The sequence below is a fragment of the Toxotes jaculatrix genome, chromosome 17, assembly GCF_017976425.1.
Source record: "Toxotes jaculatrix isolate fToxJac2 chromosome 17, fToxJac2.pri, whole genome shotgun sequence".
In the NCBI taxonomy this organism is placed as follows: Eukaryota; Metazoa; Chordata; class Actinopteri; family Toxotidae; genus Toxotes; species Toxotes jaculatrix.
In genome coordinates this window covers 10395413-10401948 of record NC_054410.1, presented here as the reverse complement: position 1 = coordinate 10401948, position 6536 = coordinate 10395413, and the positions used below count along the sequence as shown (strand labels likewise).

The 6536-nt window shown below is 40.7% G+C and overlaps 1 protein-coding gene across 1 annotated transcript in view; it reads right to left on the bottom strand.

The window, feature by feature from the left end:
- Positions 1 to 493: 493 nt before the first annotated feature.
- wdr25 (WD repeat domain 25) overlaps positions 494 to 6536 on the bottom strand; it is a 52337-nt gene continuing 46294 nt past the window's right edge. Inside the window, exons 9-10 of the transcript XR_005896215.1 lie at positions 2444 to 2499; positions 494 to 955 (exon numbers count right to left, since the gene is read on the bottom strand). The gene's annotated coding sequence lies outside the window, so the exon portion shown is untranslated. The remainder of the gene's footprint in view (positions 956 to 2443; positions 2500 to 6536) is intronic.

The following is a 6536-nucleotide window of genomic DNA, read 5'->3' as shown; positions in this document are numbered from 1 at the left end:
TCGTCTTTCCCTAAGCGAGGCACGTAGCATCCAAAAGCAGATGCTACACGAAGGCTCCCTTCAGGTTAGCCCGGAGCAGTTTACCACCTCCCCGCTCTCTCTCATTCTTCTGTCTAATTATTTCCAAGACAGTGAAATAAGAGATTTATGCAGGTGCCATTTGTGAGGGTGGACTACTGTAGCATCTGGAGGTGGCTGATGAGGGATGTGCCTTGGAGCGCACTCAAGGGGTTGGCTTTGTCTTTGAGTGTGCACATGTATCTGTATTCTCTGATTTAGACCCCTGTGAATCACATGTCTAAGTCTTAAGACTCCGTCTCTCTTTGACTTCCCACCCCACCACCCTCATCGCTCCCTGGACTATTGGAGATACGCCTGTCTGCCACACAGCATTTATACGGCTCCGTCAAAGCCAACAGGACAGGGTCAGCTGAGCAACATAAGCCTCTGGAGCGCACATACAGTAGACCTCAAGTGTCATATAAACACAAAGTATGTTAGAAGAGAAGGACGTATGGCATTTTAATGTCACATACAGAATCCATAAAAATATAGCTCTTTGAAACATTTTTTCATTGTTCATGCAGGCCATTAATGCATTAACTTCAGTCCTGATCTCTACTGTTCGGTGCCATGGTTCAGAGACTGCTCCTATTGTATCAATAATAATTTGTTGATACAGGCTATGTTGTGTCGGGCCGCAAAAAAAAAAAAGTTTCACCAGACAACAGCCTTTTTGTCAAACACGTACAAACAAGCACTCAGCACTCTTACGAGCTACGTGTTGAACAAATTGTGCACCTATTGCACCCATTACACCTCAATAAATACTTCATTGCACCCTGGAGGGCCATGCATGCTGCCGTATGTTCAGCCTGCATGCACACAATCTCACCAACCCCTGGTCCCCTCCTGCAGTGTGATGCATGGTGGATTTCCAGATGTCCAATCTGGGCTGTGATGATAAAGAGAAAAGGCTTGAAGATGAAAAGCGCAGGATTCTTCCTTCAAAGACAAAATTTGGCCGTCACGGCCTTTTGTATCTACCTTTTGTGCTCTGCAGTGCAGAGCTGAACTATGGAACACAAACTGTGCTCTACAGGAGGGGTAGTATCTCATAAACCGCTACCTCAGGATTCAGATTCAGAAGTTGGTTAATGAAAGAAGCAATCGGTGGTTTCTTTTATTATCTATAACATTATGGATGGATGGATGCATGTAGGTAACAGTTTCATTTGCAAGAAAAGAGTTTGATGTGGATTGATTTGCTGTTTGGAATCTGTCTGATGATGGGGTAAGATGAAAAGTTCCCCAAAGTTATTATGATTTATGAATGTCTGTACAGAATTCCACAGCAATCCATCTAGTAGCTGTTCAGACATTTGTCTTTACCAGAGTGTGGACAGACCAACAGACCGACATTGCCATCCACAGAGTTAGCCACTGACACAGCCAAAAACTAGAATACTGCCCTTACTACCTACTGTACCATACCACTATACCATATATTTACCATACCATTCACTATATGCAGAATAGGGCACAAAAAAAATCAAAGTAAAGGTAATAAATAAATATTAAGTACATCAGCAGGAGCAGTTGCTTTACAGCTTAGAGCTTTAAAATACTTCTCCCTCTACACAGTGTTGTAGACTAACGGACTACAAGGCGATCACTTCTTGTCCTCTTCCAGGCTGGGAGCACAGGTATGTCACGACTGTGTTGTCGTGGCAACCTCAGCAAGGACTGAACTCATTCTCTCTCACCGGATTTTAACAATGGGGAAATGTAGAAGTCTTAACTCACGATGTGGTCTTAACACACAAACGTATAAATTGTGTGAATCATCCTTTCAGTACACTCCCTCATTCTTTTCTCTTTCTCTCTCTCTCTCTCTCTCTCTCTCTCTCTCTCTCTCTATCTGACTGTTGTTGCTTGTTTGAAGGGTTATGAAGGGGTGAAGGGCACAATGAATTGCTGGCTTGCGGCACTGTGTAGCTCTAGAGCCATAATATTGTCTACTTATGTCAGGTAGAAAGATAGACAGAGAGACAGAGGAGACATATTGTCAATGCAAAACATAAAATCTTTATCAGGTTTATTAATTTCACCTTTGTTTTTACTGCTAAAAATAAGAATTTAAAGTGATCTCACACTTGTGTCCTACTATTGAATTTAGGTGGAGCTGTTCTCCTTGATGAGAAAGTAAACATCTTTGGAATTATAGCCGACTTGAATTTCATTTGACCTGATTAATCTGAATGCTATTGTCCAATTTGCTGCCCAGAGGGTATTCTGGCAAATATTTTTTTCAGCCAAAGCCCAATCTGAAGTTTTGCAACCCCTCAAAAGAGAGAAATTTTTTCACTACACAATGTTATTTAAGTTATTGATAAAGGTAAAGGTGAAATTCAGGGCAAGCAAGTGGTCCAGCTGTACCTACATTGTCCAGCTTTCAAATCCTCTCTTGTGTGCAATTCTCCGCTCATTCTCACAGTCCTAAGAATAAATCAGGGAAAAAAGTAAAGCTCAGAGGAATTCTTAGAGCATGTTGAACTGAAGAGGAATTCTGATTGAAAGTTTTCATTTTTCTTAGGCATGCAGTCTTTCCAGAAAACATTTCTAGTACATTTTATTCTATACTTTGACATAAATTGTTGAGCTTCTTTAAGCAAAGTGTTGAGCAGCACAGAAAGAACAGATGAAGTCCGCGTTTTAGTTGAAGGCCAATCGCATGCCGACTTTACAATCCCTGTGACAAAACTGAACTGCACCAAAAATGAGACGTGGACCAAGCAAAAACCAGACCAAACCCCTACGGGTACTGCCCAACTTGAGAACCTGAAGACACCTTTTAATCCAAGCTATTTTTTTTCTTTATTTCATCAACAACAGAGCATCTCTTTCCATCTTCCCACACATGTATGTACTTGTGACATGCACTGACGTATGACTGGCAAATTCAAAAAGACGAAGAGAGAAATTTCTTCATAAATTGAAAATAGCGAAAACCCAAACCTGACCTGAGGTCAAAACTTTATGCAGCAAAACTGCTTGAATTCAAGTGACTATTGCAAACTGGGGCATTTGAATCATTTATCATTCATTTATCATTTATTTTATTTGTTGGTTTACGTAATTAGTTGACTAGATTTGATCAATGTGAAGATTTAACAAACTTTAAATCAACTCTCCACAAACTTCCACCTGACACCATTGCATGTTGGGAAGGTAGTGTATAGTCAGCCTTTGAGTTGATCAGATTTTTTCTTTGTCTCTTTAACTCTAGAAGAAAGTAGACAAGAATAAATTATTTAAATGAGTACTCCAGCAATTTAATATTGCCTCGTCCATAAAGTTGGGTGACTTGCAAGAGACAGATTAGCTCCAAAAACACTGGATCCTAGCCTTCCCATAATGCCACTGAAGATACTTTTGTTAGAGTGTCCCTGCATAGTAAACAACCATGTCTTCCAAATTTTATGCCCTCTGTTTGTACTGCACACTTTCTAAAAATGAGTAGTCTCCAAACCCCGTCCCAGCACCTTCCAGAATTGTGTGGTGTGCTGTGACAGACAGTGATCCAGTCAATGTAAAGATATATTGCACTATGCAGCATAACAAAATAGGTTTAAATTGGACTGTGAGGAGCTGTGAGCTGCCAGTACCACACTGTAGTAAGTATGGTTTGGCAGGAGTGAGTCACAGATGGGGCTGCAATATATTCCCTGTTTAAAGGTGCAGTGCTCTGCCTAAAGCTTCCTTAGCATTTAGGTCAGACTGCCTCATGAAGCTTTTCCATCAAGGCAAAATGCTTTTCATGTCACACTTTTACTTAGATGAGATGGTATTGACTCGCTTACTCGGAAACATCAGCTGAAGAAACTGACATACTAATCAGGGGTTTGTTTTATTGGTAAATGAACTCCTATCATTCCTAAAGCCGTAACCACAAACACACAAAAGCACAGAGACTGCAACATACCAGCCCTGAACTGCACAAAAGACACACACCACAGCGTGATGTGGGAAAGATCCCCTGTGGTGTCTCCTGCTGTGGCCCCCTGATGTGATCTGATCTGATCAGGAATAGTGTGAAATCTGCCTACAAATTGTCAAAATTGATTTAACGCTTGCTGTTTCTTCTGAAGCTTGTTACACACACACACACACACACACACACACACACACACACACACACACACACACACACACACACACACACACACACACACACAAGCCTCTATTCACACAAATAAAACTTCATTGCTACGACTGACGTGTCGTTTAAAGGGCCAAGGATACATAAAGGAACTGGAGGGAGTTTGATGAGTCATGGCGCAGCAGGGGAAACTATTCATTATCAGTTAATTTATCCCCAGGAGCTTTTTGTGTTGGAAAACAGCATTATGGCTAAAAAGCCTGACAGTGAATCGGCTGTTTGGCCCTGAACTGTGTTTGACATCACCTGCAACAGCATGGTGTGGTCTGATATTGCTGCCTATTACTGTACATCAAGTTCCTGATGTATACTATCAATACAACCACAAACAATACAGATGTCATGAGTGGCATTTTTAGATATTTTAATGCAGCCTCTCAGGCTTGCAGTGGCTCAGGTAACATTGATTCTTCAGGCATTTATTATAAAAAGTTGGAGTGCTTTGTAAGTTTTGTTAGTTTCAAGGCCAACAAGTTCTTCCTCTTAACCAATTTAGGTTGAGTCTCTTTTGATGTGTAGATAGAAATTAAAGGAGAGATAAACAGTGTGGGGATCGCTCCTCAGTTGCAGTTCTTGTCTTCAGGCAGCAAATTGTGTTGACTAGTCATCATCATTGCTCTGGTGACTTAATCCACAGAGCTGTTTTTCTGGCCGCTGGTAGCGGAGCATGCTCAAGAGACTGTTGTATTTCTGGAGTCTTGCATCAGAGGAAACACACAACACATGGCTTTCAAGCAAAGCGTCACCCACTGTGGTGCATTACACCAAGGGGGAAAAAAAAACTTTTAAAATTAAAATTAAAAATTTTAAATAATGTCGCTAATTATCACTACTTCTGCTGTGTTTGGTTAGTTTTGGTTTTTATGCTATCATTTTGAATTATGCAGCAGCTGAGATGCAGCTGAAGGATAATTCTGATTTATTAAAACTTGGATCTTATTTTTGTAGTTCTGGTCACAGTTCCTCTCAGTACCATTAACACTGTAGTTATCATGGCAGTTGTCGGGGAATGAAGAAACATTCCTAAAACAGTATAGTTTGAAATTTTGGGAAATATAAAGTGTAAAAACAAGTAACAAAACAAGTTGGGGTTTTACAGGGGATTATGTGCCAGGCACTGATGTGCCAGAGAGATTGATTAAACAAACAAGATATGTTAATTATGAAGCTTTAAAGGTAATGGTAGCTGGACTTTGTTACTTTTGGACAGAGTCAGGTCACCTGTGTCCCCATTTCCAGTCTTTGTACAAAGCTATGCTAATTGGCTGTGGGTTGGTTGGTTGGTTGGTTGGTATTTACTGTACAGACAAGAGAATGGTATCAGTCTTTTCATCAAACTCTCAACAAGAAAGCGATTAAGTGTAGAAAGGAATTGGAGGACTTGTTGAAAGAAGTTTAGACAGTCTGGTCAGACTCTTGGCTCATTTGCAGCCTGTTTGATTGTCTGGCCTTTCTTGTCTTTAGCTCCATTGGATTCCTTTGCAGTGATGTTGCCATGTTTCTAAGTATCAGCAATTACTTCGGTTAGTACAACGTCATCATGATCCCTTGAAATGACGGCCAAAACAACAAAAACTCTCTAAGCTGCGACATTAAGGTTTATTGTTTACAGTAGATAAGGTGCTTGTGTCTCTATGTGCTTTTCACTTAATAGAAGACTTTGGGAAGGATTGCACTGTCACCATTAAAGTTTAATGCCCTCATTTGGTCACAGTTAATAGTATATCTGGCAGGCTGTAGCTCTTCCTCGCTCACCTCCGGTGGCTCATTACTAGTAAATCAACCTGCAGGCACCATAAGGGCCCCTCGTTGTAGATCCAAGATGGATGTTGGCTGTGGTGACCTTTTGTAGGTTTTGCATTAAGGTGTTTTTTTTTCCTGAATTAAATTGGAGTCACTTGCTATGAGAACCGTTCTCATGAAAGAGAGAAAGTATACGAGCAGTATTGTTGGTGGAAACACTCTGCCTGAAGTAGCTTATTGTCTGCAGCATTACAACTATTTGTTGTACTCCCTGTAGTGTGCATTGTCTGATCATTATGACAAGTTGTAACACTTGGGAAAAGTATTTCAGGTAAACAGGGTTTACTCGTGTTTCCATCTAGACTATAGCCTACTCTTAATACTTATGAGGGAACTCTGAAGAGCAGAAAGTGTGCTTGATTTGCATATCTTTTGCTGTTTTGAGTTTCTCTGGCAGTGTAGAAACAGCAGTGAGCCTATCATGAGGTTCTCTGAGGACCTAAGGTTCCTTCATGTGGATTGTGTTTACCTTGCCAAAAAACACCTCAGGCACTAGGATCTGCTGTTTCTA